At 35.6% G+C, this 13,387-nt stretch overlaps 1 long non-coding RNA gene across 1 annotated transcript in view; it reads left to right on the forward strand.

Moving 5' to 3' along the window:
- Positions 1-223: 223 nt before the first annotated feature.
- The window catches only part of LOC123571703 (uncharacterized), a 50,996-nt gene continuing 37,832 nt past the window's right edge, over positions 224-13,387 (forward strand). Inside the window, exon 1 of the long non-coding RNA XR_006695922.2 lies at positions 224-601. This is a non-coding gene — a long non-coding RNA (uncharacterized lncRNA). The remainder of the gene's footprint in view (positions 602-13,387) is intronic.

Consider the following 13,387-nt stretch of genomic DNA (forward strand, 5'->3'; position numbering starts at 1 on the left):
CATAGTATAGAAAATAATCCACAGATATGGAAAAACATGTAAAACAAATAAGGAAGTACAAAATGAGGGCAGTGTAAAATGAGATAAATGTCATAGGCAGTGTTAAGATGGCCCCCAGAAGTTTCCGACTCCAGTATATGCACATCTTCTCCCAATTATTCTATCAAATTCGAATGTGCTGCTGTAAAGGGATTTTGCCAATGTAAATAAGGTATTAAGGTCCCAACTCAGTTGACTTTTATGAAGGGAGAGTATTCTCAGCGGGCCTGATTTAATCAGGTGAGGACTTAAAGGAACAGGGCCCCTACTGGAGAGGAAATCAAAGTATTAAAGTATGATGAATGATTCAAAACAAGGAGATTCTCTATTTTTGGCTTTGAAGATGGAGGGAGCTACAGGATAAGTAACTTGGACAGCCTCTCGGAGCTGAAAGTGAACTCTAGTAGCAAGGACCTGAATTCTGGCAACAACCAGAATAAGTGTGAAAAAGAACACCATCTTCAGAAGAAAATTACACCAGTCAACACCTTGATATCTGCTTTGTGAGACTTTGATCAGAGAACCCAGCCATGCCATACCTGAACATCGGATCTACAGAACTGTGAGCTAATAAATGGATTTATTTTATTTTGTTTGGTTTTGTTTTATTTTATTTATTTATTTATTTATTTATTTTTTGTGAGACGGAGTCTCCTTTAGTTGCCCAGAGTGGAGTGCAGTGGCGCAATTTCAGCTCACTGCAACCTCTGCCTCCCGGGTACAAGCGATTCTCATGCCTCAGTCTCCCGAGTAGCTGAGATTGCAGATGCGTGCCAACATGTCCGGCTAATTGTTGTATTTTTAGTAGAGACGGGATTTCACCATGTTGGCCAGGCTGGTCTCAAACTCCTGACCTCAGCTGATTCGCCCACCTCGGCCTGCCAAATTGTTGGGACTACAGGCATGAGCCACTGTGCCTGGCCATAAATGCGTATTTTTATAAGCTGCTGAATTTGAAAGAATTTGTTACACAGTAATAGAAAACTTAAAAAAAAAAAAAAAAAAAAAAAAAAAAAAAAAAAGGACGGTGAGGAAAGGAAGGCTAAAGATATTGCTATGTTAATAAACATAAATAATTTAAATTACCGGATAATAGACAAATATTATTGATGTTCACTTGCATGAACAAATAACTGTCACAACTAAATTAAAACAATAAGAGTAAGAACAACAGCATTAACAAAAAAGGATAGAAAAAAGTCAGACAAACCAAAAAGGAAATGGTAGTAGTAAACATATTAGTCTTACACACAGTAAAATTAAAGACAAAAGGCCACAAAGGTGAAAAAAAGTATAATTTAATAACTACAAAAAAGTCACCTACAGGACAGATATAGTAGTCAATTACTAGTATATACTAGTAACATTATATACATAGTATCATTTGTATGTATATACTCCATACATACATAACTCATGTATAAAGTCTTTACTTTCTAAGGAGAGTATGGCAGATTTCCCATCAGTGGGCCAGACGTCTTCTGTTGCAAACACTCAATTCTGCTGTTGTAATTTGAAAGCAGCCAGAGGTAATATGTAAATGAATGTTTTTTCAAAAAAAATATTTCTGGACCCTAAAATTTAAATCACAAATGATTTTCACCTTACTAAACATTAGTCTTCTTATTTTTATTCAGTCATTTAAACAATTTAGAAAACAACATTCTTAACTTGTGGAGAATTTAAAAAAAAAAATAGGTAATGTTCTCAGCTGGGTTTTGGCTATAGTTTGCAAACTGCAGAACTAAACTCTTCTTATGCCTGAATCAAACGTATGAGGACTAAGAGTAATCTCTTGATTTCTAACTCACAATAAAAATTACCATTATATGAAAACATGAACAAAATAATTTCAGTTAGAAAAGGATGTCATGTATATATGGTTAAATGTATAGATAGTCCTAATTTTACACAGTTTTGGTATTTAGTTAAATAACACCAGTTGTACAAAAATGGTTCAAATTTCTATTACAATGGTATAATAATTCTGACAAGTACATGAAGTACAAATTTTGCTGCTAATCTTCAGTCCACTAATCATTAAGTAAATAACAGAAGCGTATTATATTCAGTGATCTATTCGTTCATTTAAAAAACAATTTTTCTTTGGTTGGCCACTGCGCATTTGTTGGTTTATATACAGACAGTAAAGCACATAGTTGTGTTGCCTTCTTATCTCCCAGTGATAAATTCATGTGACATTTTACAAAAGTGGATAATCAGAAGAGAGAAATGGCCCATAAATTTAAAGTACAGGAAGTAAATGAAAAGTGACAATGTTGAAAGTGAAATTTGAATTAATAAATTGAGTTGTATGAGAAATAGCAGATCACAGGAATGTTGAAGCACACTGTTCAAGAGACTCTAGTTACATAGCTGGAGGAGCTGAGACAGGCATTCACACAGGTGAGAAAATGGTTGTGACAATGATGAACTCCCAAAGGAACTGATGTTGGGGGGGAAAAAAAAACCTCACAAGGAATTTTTACAGATATTTTATAATATTAAAAATGCAAAGAATAAAATGTCAGAAGTAGATCTAAATTTAAAAGGAAGTATGACAATCTATTGAGGCATAGGAAAAATGCTGCATGTTGCAATGTATACAGTGGGAGAAGGGCAAAACATTGTTCAAATTACTTTTCAGATTTTTTATACAGACATAAAATGCTTAATTCTCAATGTTTCTCATGATTAAAATACGTTACACTAAATATTAGTTGTACTATTTTTTCTTTTTCCTATATGTTTATAACCAACAATGAGAGAGTTTCGGATTGACAAAAATGTTGAATGATTATTGAACAACTGCAATTTTTTCCATTAACTATTAGGATTACTTTGCACAGTTTAGTTGGTATGGTGTCATTTTAACAGTCTCACAGTAATAGGCAAAGTGAAAACTGCCTTTATTTAATATACATGTTTGTGGTATGTAAGTGTGTAGGTGCATTCATATGTGTGTGTTTCTGTTATAGGATCACTTATAACTCAGTCTTTGGGAGATCAACTTGTCAAAAATAAAAGATAAAAATAAATATATCTATATATAAAGTGAGTAAAATAGTAAGACTGAATTAATTGTTGCCTATAAATCTCTATACTTTAAATAAGGATATACTTCCTTTTTAAATATATAGAAAACATTTCCAAAGTTGATCGCATGTTAGAACACTGAAACAACAGCAACATTTTAAAACACATTAACATCCCATAGAGCACTTTAAACATTTTAAATGAGAGGTTATCAATTCAAAGTCCCATGGAATACGCAGGGTGGGTGATCAGTGAATGAGCCAGAAAACCAAGAAAATATAAAGAGAAGAATTTTGCCAAAATGTATAACATATCCTGAAAAGTAAATCATTTTCTACAAAGCTTCAGATATAAATTCCACGGAGAAAATTGGTGAACTCATTACTTCCATTAAAACAGGAAATCCAGATTTTGAGGAGACATACCAAATTTTAAAAGCTCAATTTTAAATTATTTGTTGATAAAATAGCAGAAGGGGGAAGGTAAGAACAGAGAGTAGTTATCCTGTTGTTGATATGGGGAACCCAAACTCATCTTCTGATAGTTACAGTTGTTTAGTGAAGCGCTAGAACTTCTGTGACCACTTCAAGGCGGCAGAGTGCCAGGGAAACTTCATACTAAGTGAATGAAATGTTCAAACTAGTTTGTAAACAAGATTCATAGCATGGTACATAAACCTGTCAATCCCAGTCCTAAGTACAAAAGGCTAGGTTATATATACAATTACTAAAAATTAATTTTCTATGAGACTCCTGTTCCACATTTTAAAAGGTAATAAGCAGGAATCTGAAATAATGTGATATCTAAACTTTTCTATGTGCTAGACACTGCTCAAAGCTCTTTACATATATTGGCTTGGTGCGGTGACTCAGGCCTGGAATCCCAGCACTTTGGAATGCTGAGGTGGGTGGATCACGAGATCAAGAAATCGAGACCATCCTGGCCAACATGGTGAAACCCCGTCTGTACTAAAAATACAAAAATTAGCTGGGCGTGGTGGCAAGTGCCTGTAATTTCAGCTACTCAGGAAGCTGAGGCAGAATCCCTAGAACCCAGGAGGTGGAGTTAGCAGTGAGCCAAGATAGTGGCACTGCACTCCAGCCTGGTGACAGAGCAAGACTCTGTCTAAAAACAACAACAACAACAACAACAACAACAAACTTTTTACATATATTAATTAATCTTTTAACCACCCTACCTGGTAGGTACTTTGTTAGCCTCACATACAGATAAAGAAATTAAGACAAAGATTAATTAAGTAATTTGCCTAAGATCATACAGCTAGTAAAAGCAGAACTGAGCTTTGAACACAGTAGCTTTGGTCTAAATAAACATGGAATTTTAGATTATTATAGCAGTGTGAAAGTTGGGTAAAATTGAGGCATGGCTAAAAACAAGACTGGTCAGGACCCTTTCAAAGTTATCTTAAAAGGGATTTACACTCTTCAGGATATCATCCAGGAGAACTTCCCCAACCTAGTAAGGCAGGCCAACATTCAAATTCAGGAAATGCAGAGAACGCCACAAAGATACTCCTTGAGAAGAACAACTCCAAGACACATAATTGCCAGATTCACCAAAGTTGAAATGAAGGAAAAAATCTTCAGGGCAGCCACAGAGAAAGGTCGGGTTACCCACAAAGGGAAGCCCAGCAGACTAACAGCAGATCTCTCGGCAGAAACTCTACAAGCTAGAAGAGAGTGGGGGCCACTATTCAACATTCTTAAAGAAAAGAATTTTAAACCCAGAATTTCATATCCAGCCAAACTAAGTTTCATAAGTGAAGGAGAAATAAAATCCTTTAAAAATAAGCAAGTGCTTAGAGATTTTGTCGCCACCAGGCCTGCCTTACAAGAGTCCCTGAAGGAAGCACTAAACATGGAAAGGAACAACTGGTACCAGCCATTGCAAAACATGCCAAAATGTAAAGACCATTGAGGCTAGGGAGAAACTGCATCAACTAACGAGCAAAATAACCAGTTAATATCATAGTGGCAGGATCAAGTTCACACATAACAATATTAACCTTAAATGTAAATGGACTAAATGTTCCAATTAAAAGACACAGACTGGCAAACTGGATAAAGAGTCAAGACCCATCAGTTTGCTGTATTCAGGAGACCTATCTCACACGCCGAGACATATATAGGCTCAAAATAAAGGGATGGAGGAAGATCTACCAAGCAAATGGAGAACAAAAAAAAGCGGGGGTTGCAATACTAGTCTCTGATAAAACAGACTTTAAACCATCAAAGATCAAAAGAGACAAAGAAGGCCATTACATAATGGTAAAGGGATCAATTCAACAGGAAGAGCTAACTATCCTAAATATATATGCACCCAATACAGGAGCACCCAGATTCATCAAGCAAGTCCTTAGAGACTTACAAAGAGACTTAGACTCCCATACAATAATAATGGGAGACTTCAACACTCCACTGTCAACATTAGACAGATCAATGAGACAGAAAGTTAACAAGGATATCCAGGAATTGAACTCATCTCTGCAGCAAGCAGACCTAATAGACATCTACAGAACTCTCCATGCCAAATAAACAGAATATACATTCTTCTCAGCACCATATCACACTTATTCCAAAATTGACCACATAATTGGAAGTAAAGCACTCCTAGGCAAATGTACAAAAACAGAAATTATAACAAACTGTCTCTCAGACCACAGTGCAATCAAACCAGAACTCAGGACTAAGAAACTCAATCAAAACCACTCAACTACGTGGAAACTGAATAACCTGCTCCTGAATGATTACTGGGTACATAACAAAATGAAGGCAGAAATAAAGATGTTCTTTGAAATCAATGAGAACAAAGATACAACATACCGGAATCTCTGGGATACATTTAAAGCAGTGTGTAGAGAGAAATTTATAGCACTAAATGCCCACAAGAGAAAGCTGGAAAGATCTAAAATTGATACTCTAACATCACAATTAAAAGAACTAGAGAAGCAACAGTAAACACATTCAAAAGCTAGCAGAAGGCAAGAAATAACTAAGATCAGAGCAGAACTGAAGGAGATAGACACACAAAACACCCTCCAAAAAAATCAATGAATCCAGGAGTTGGTTTTTTGAAAAGATCAACAAAATTGATAGACTGCTAGCAAGACTAATAAAGAAGAAAAGAGAGAAGAATCAAATAGATACAATAAAAAATGATAAAGGGGATATCACCACCGACCCCACAGAAATACAAACTACCATCAGAGAATACTATAAACACCTCTATGTAAATAAACTAGAAAATCTAGAAGAAATGGATAATTTCCTGGACACTTACACTCTCCCAAGACTAAACCAGGAAGAAGTTGAATCCCTGAATAGACCAATAGCAGGCTCTGAAATTGAGGCAATAATTAATAGCCTACAAATCAAAAAAAGTCCAGGACCAGATGGATTCACAGCCGAATTCTACCAGAGGTACAGGGAGGAGCTGGTACCATTCCTTCTGAAACTATTCCAATCAATAGAAAAAGAGGGAATCCTCCCTTACTCATTTTTGAGGCCAACATCATCCTGATAACAAAGCCTGGCAGAGACAAAACAAAAAAAGAGAATTTTAGACCTATATTCCTGATGAACATTGATGCAAAAATCCTCAATAAAATACTGGCAAACCAGATCCAGCAGTACATCAAAAAGCTTATCCACCATGATCAAGTGGGCTTCATCCCTGGGATGCAAGGCTAGTTCAACATACGCAAATCAATAAACGTAATCCAGCATATAAACAGAACCAAAGAAAAAAACCACATGATTATCTCAATAGATGCAGAAAAGGCTTTTGACAAAATTCAACAGACCTTCATGCAAAAAATGATCAATAAATTCGGTATTGATGGAACGTATCTCAAAATAATAAGAGCCATTGATGACAAACTCACAGCCAATATCATACTGAATGGGCAAAAACTGGAAAAATTCCCTTTGACAACTGGCACAACACAGGGATGCCCTCTCTCACCACTCCTATTCAACATAGTGTTGGAAGTTCTGGCTAGGGCAATTAGGCAAGAGAAAGAAATCAAGGGTATTCAGTTAGGAAAAGAAGAAGTCAAATTGTCCCTCTTTGCAGATGACATGATTGTATATTTAGAAAATCCCATTGTCTCAGCCCAAAATCTCCTTAAGCTGATAAGCAACTACAGCAAAGTCTCAGGATACAAAATTAATGGGCAAAAATCATAAGCATTCTTATACACCAGTAACAGACAAACAGAGAGCCAAATCAGGAATGAACTTCCATTCACAATTGCTTCAAAGACAATAAAATACCTAGGAATCCAACTTACAAGGATGTAAAGGACCTCTTCAAGGAGAACTACAAACCACTGCTCAGTGAAATCAAAGAGGACACAAACAAATGGAAGAACATACCATGCTCATGGATAGGAAGAATCAATATCGTGAAAATGGCCATACTGCCCAAGGTTATTTATAGATTCAATGCCATCCCCATCAAGCTACCAATGAGTTTCTTCACAGAATTGGAAAAAACTGCTTTAAAGTTCATATGGAACCAAAAAAGAGCCCACATTGCCAAGACAATCTTAAATCAAAAGAACAAAGCTGGAGGCATCACACTACCTGACTTCAAATTATACTACAAGGCTACAGTAACCAAAACAGCATGGTACTGGTACCAAAACAGAGATATAGACCAATGGAACAGAACAGAGTCCTCAGAAATAATACTACATATCTATAGCCATCTGATCTTTGACAAACCTGACAAAAACAAGAAATGGGGAAAGGATTCCCTATTTAATAAATGGTGCTGGGAAAATTGGCTAGCCATAAGTAGAAAGCTGAAACTCGATCCTTTCCTTACTCCTTATATGAAAATTAATAAGATGGATTAGAGACTTAAATGTTATACCTAAAGTCATAAAAAATCTAGAAGAAAACCTAGGTAATACCATTCAGGACATAGGCATGGGCAAGGACTTCGTGTCTAAAACACCAAAAGCAACAGCAACGAAAGCCAAAATTGACAAATGGGATCTGATTAAACTAAAGAGCTTCTGCACAGCAAAAGAAACTACCATCAGAGTGAATAGGCAACCTACAGAATGGGAGAACATTTTTGCAATCTACTCATCTGACAAAGGGCTAATATCCAGAACCTACAAAGACCTCAAACAAATTTACAAGAAAAAAACAAACAACCCCATCAAAAAGTGGGCAAAGGATATGAACAGACATTTCTCAAAGGAAGACATTCATACAGCCAACAGACACATGAAAAAATGCTCATCATCACTGGCCATCAGAGAAATGCAAATCAAAACCACAACAAGATACTATCTCACAACAGTTAGAATGGCAATCATTAAAAAGTCAGGAAACAACAGGTGCTGGAGAGGATGTGGAGAAATAGGAACACTTTTACACTGTTGGAGGGATGGTAAACTAGTTCAACCATTATGGAAAACAGTATGGCGATTCCTCAAGGATGTAGAACTAGATTTACCATATGACCCAGCCATCCTATTACTGGGTATATACCCAAAGGATTATAAATCATGCTGCTATAAAGACACATGCACACGTATGTTTATTGCGGCACTATTCACAATAGCAAAGACTTGGAATCAACCCAAATGTCCATCAGTGACAGACTGGATTAAGAAAATGTGGCACATACACACGATGGAATACGAAGCCATGAAAAAGGATGAGTTTGTGTCCTTTGTAGGGATATGGATGCAGCTGGAAACCATCATTCTCAACAAACTATCGCAAGAACAGAAAACCAAACACTGCATGTTCTCACTCATAGGTGGGAACTGAACAATGAGATCACTTGGACTCGGGAAGGGGAACATCACACACCGGGGCCTATCATGGGGTGGGGGGAGGGGGGAGGGATTGCATTGGGAGTTATACCTGATGTAAATGACGAGTTGATGGGTGCTGACGAGTTGATAGGTGCAGAAGGCACAAGTATACATATGTAACAAACCTACATGTTATGCATATATACCCTAGAACTTAAAGTGTAATAATAAAATAAAAAAAAGAAAAAAAAAAGGGGATTTACCATGCAAGGCGTGTCATCTATAGGGCTGACTTATTTTGCAAATGTTTGGGGGATAAATTAACAACATTTGGGGGTGGGACACTTAAGGAGTTTGAGCAATGTGAAGATAAACTTCATGTTTCTGACTTGTATGACTCATGATACTAACTGCTTGTAAAGCAGTAAATTTTGAGGAGTAAAATGTGTCTGTGGACAGCTTTTATTGGTTTATTGAGCACAAGACAGTTCAATCTGAAAGTAAATTTGGGAACAATCCATATACTTATATAAAACAATGGAATATAATTGGAGTGGATGAGATCTCCCTGTGTTTTTTTAGAGAAAAATAGCAACAACCATTGAAAACACCTTTGAGAATACAATATTTCATAGGTAGAATTAAAGATAGAACTCATTATGGAGATTAAGAAGGGAGGATAAAATAGGAGAACTAGGAGCAAAGAATATGATGGAAATAAGGGAAAAATATTTCGGGGGCAAGCATGGTCATGAACGTCATAGGACGCAGAAATATGCAAGAAGATAAAAATGGAGAAGTAGTCAATACTAGTGTTGACGAATTCATGACAACAGAAGTCAAACTGCAGTGCATTCAAGGCATGAATTAAAATTAAGAAAGAGCACTAATCTCGCGAAATAAAGAGAGGTAGGGAGAGTGGTAGAGCGGAGTCAAAAGAAGAGCACAAGCATGAATATTTAAAATAGAATGTTTACAAAGAAAGAAAACTAAACCTGTTATAAGTAGAGGTAAAGGACAAGTAGAGAAGGGACTTTGATGATGAAGACAAGACTCATGATAATTCATCAGGCAAGATCCGAGAAGAAATGCGGTGAAGAAGAGATTAAGATTCATGTGGATGAATTGGATTGGATTAGGATAATGAATCTCTCTTTTCCTGACACTAAAAAAGATTAACATAGGGACTAAATTATATCAATTTTTATTTTAAGAAGATAATTGACATGTTGAACAATTCGTTCTTGATAGGTTGATTTTTTAAGTGAAGTAGAATGCAAGGTTTTTCTTTGTATTAAGAGTGAAGACTGCTAGGATGAGTAGAGCCTTGACTAGAGTCATTCTTGGAAAAGGGAATGAGGAGCTTACTAACAATAATTTTAAAAACTGTCAAATGGTCTTGAATACCAAACTGAGATTATAGAACAGAAATTTAAGAACTATTTCTCCCTTTGAGGAAAATGAAAATCTCATTATGTATCTGTTGACTGTCAACCCATTCAGCCACAGAAAAACTATAATTGACCCTTAAATAACACAGGTTTTAGCTGCAAAGATCCACATATATGTGAATTTTTTTCAATAAATATATTAGAAATGTTTGTGCAAATTTGCAATTTGAAAAAACTCACAGAAAAACCATGTAGCCAAGAAATAGCGAAAAAAATAAGAAAACTTTTTTTCTGCCATGAATGTATAAACTATACATAGCTACTAGTCCATTTCATCTTTTACTGTCATAAAATATACACAAATCTATTCTAAAAAATTAAAATTTATCAAATTATTTTGCACAGAAACACAGACCTTAATGGTGCTATTCACGATCAAAGGAAATGTAAACACTATAATACAACACTACATCATAACTATACAATTGCTGTTGGTACTACTGTAATAATTTTGCAGCCATCTTGTGTTGTTACTGAGGTAAGCTCAAGTGTTGCTAGTATCCACTTAAAACACCTAGAGATGCTAGTCATCATCTCATGGGTGGGTCATCTCTCCAGTTAATTGCATATTGCAATAAAAAGTGATCTCTCATGGTTCTCACATATTTTTCATCATTTTTAGTGCAATATCGTGAATCGTCAGTAGCACAATGGGACCCATTTGAAGTGCCACTAATAAGGCTGGAAGTGCTCCTAAGAAGTGGAGAAAAGTCATGACATTATGAGAAAAACTTGAATTGCTTGTAACATAGATTGAAGTCTGCAGTGGTTGCCCACTTTTTTCATATAAATAATTCAAGCATAGGGACCATATAAAAAAAAAAGAAAGAAAGAAAATATTCATAGAACCATTGTTGCAGCTCCAGCAGCATGGGTAAATAAATACCTTGCACATTTTATGAAATACCTTTTTAAATCTCATATCAAAAATTCAGCTTTTTTAAGGATACATAATTTCTGTAAGAAAGACATACCTACAGACTAATAATTTGAGAGAAAGTGAAGTCATTTTATGGCAAATTAAAGCAAAATGTAGGCAAAGAATCTAAAGATACAAAATTTAATGCCAACAAGGGATGGTTTGATGATTTTACAAGGAGTATCTTTAAAAAAATCAAGATAACAGACAAAGTAGCTTCTATCAACTTAGAGGTAGCAAAGTTCCCAGATGCTATTGAGAAAATTATTAAAGATAAATGGTATCTGCCTGAACAGGGTTTTACTGCAGATTAATATATCTATTCTTGAAAAAATGTTACGCCACTATGAAAACTTACAAGTGTAAAGATCTGAAGTGGGAAAGGATGGAATAACTATAATATTGTGCATACATGGTTGGGTTTATGATGAGGACTGCCTTTATCTATAAAGCTATTAACGCCCAAGCCTTGTAGGGAAAAGATTAACATTAATTGACAGTCTTTGGGTTGTACAAAAAGAAAACCTGGACAATAAAAAATCTTTTTCTTGATTGTTTCCAGAGGTGCTTTGTTCCTGAAGTTGGGAAGCACTTTGCAAGTAAAGGATGAATTTTAAAGATTTTTTGATATTGGATAATGTCCCTGGCCACCCAGAACCCCCTGAGTTCAACATTGTACGTGTTAAAGTGTCTAATTTATTTCAAAAACAATGTCCCTAATTCAGTTTCTAGATCAGGGCCTAATCAGGATGTTTAAAGTTCATTATACAAGGTATTCTATGAAAAAAAAAAGTTGCCAATGCTATGGAAAAGAACTCTGATAGAGAAAACATTATGAAACTCTGGAAGGATTACACTATTGAAGGTGCTGTCATTGTTGTAGAAAAAGTCATCAAAGCCACTTAGCCCAAAACACTAAATTTCTGCTGGAGAAAACTGTGTCCAGATATGGTGCATCTGGGTTTATGACACAGCCAATTTAGAAAATCATGAGAGACTCTGAGTACGGAGAAAGTGAAACAGGTGGGTCAAGAGTTTCAAGAGAAATTTAAGAGCTAATAGAGCCCACACTAGAGGAATTAACAGAAGCTATCTTGATGGAAATGGGTATTTTCAGACCAGTGCCAGATTATGAGAAAGAAGACATTGAAGAAGCAGTGTCAGAAAACAAATGGACATTAGAGAATCTGGCCAAAGCATTTTTATTATTAAATATTGCTTTTGACTTATTTTACAGCATGGACCCTTCTATGATATAGGCAGTAAAAATAAGCAAACTTGGGAAGAAGGACTGGTACTTCTAGAAACGTTTTTAGAGAAATGAAAAAGCCAAAAGTTCAGACAGAAATTACAACATGTTTTTGTAAAGTTATAACACGTGTGCCTCCCTCTCCTGCCTCCCTTTCCACCTCCTCCGTCTCTTCTGTCCCTGTCACCCTGAGACAGAAAGACCACGCCCTTCTCTTTCTACTCAAAGTGAAGATGACAAGGCCAAAAACTACTTCCACTTAATAATAGTAACTATATTTTCTTTTTATTATGATTTTCTTCATAACATTTTATTTTCCGTAGCTTACTTTATTCTGAGAATACAGTACATTATATATATAGAACAAAAAAATATGTTTTAAATGACAAAGTATGTTGTTGGTAAGGATTCCAGTCAATGGTAGGCTTAGCAGTTACATTTTTGAATGTCAAAAATTTTATGCAGAATTTCAACCGAAAGAGTAGGGGGATAGAACACTTAACTCTTACATTGTTCAAGGGTCAGCTGTACTTGAAGGCAAATACATGTTTAAATGATGTGCACAATAATTTCCTTAAAAAGATTTGAAGAGTGTTTACTGAAATTGCCTTTTTGATATATCACAGTTTTGTTTGACAAATGTTATAAATGTTAAAGGGCTCCTGAATGTAGAAGCCATTTCCTTAAATATCACTGGTGCTATGTGAACTGGTGGTTGAAATGGAAATAGGATCAATCCTCTGCTGCTCATTCTCTGCTGACCCTACCCTTCCTTTACTGCACCTGCCAATCATTAGGAGAGGAGCTATTTTAATTATTATTTCCCATGCATTTTTAGAAGAAAAATATTTTTCGGAGTTTTTAAGGGAGAAATATATACACTGATGCAGACA

The sequence above is a fragment of the Macaca fascicularis genome, chromosome 2 (genome assembly GCF_037993035.2).
Source record: "Macaca fascicularis isolate 582-1 chromosome 2, T2T-MFA8v1.1".
NCBI classification, from domain to species: domain Eukaryota; kingdom Metazoa; phylum Chordata; class Mammalia; order Primates; family Cercopithecidae; genus Macaca; species Macaca fascicularis.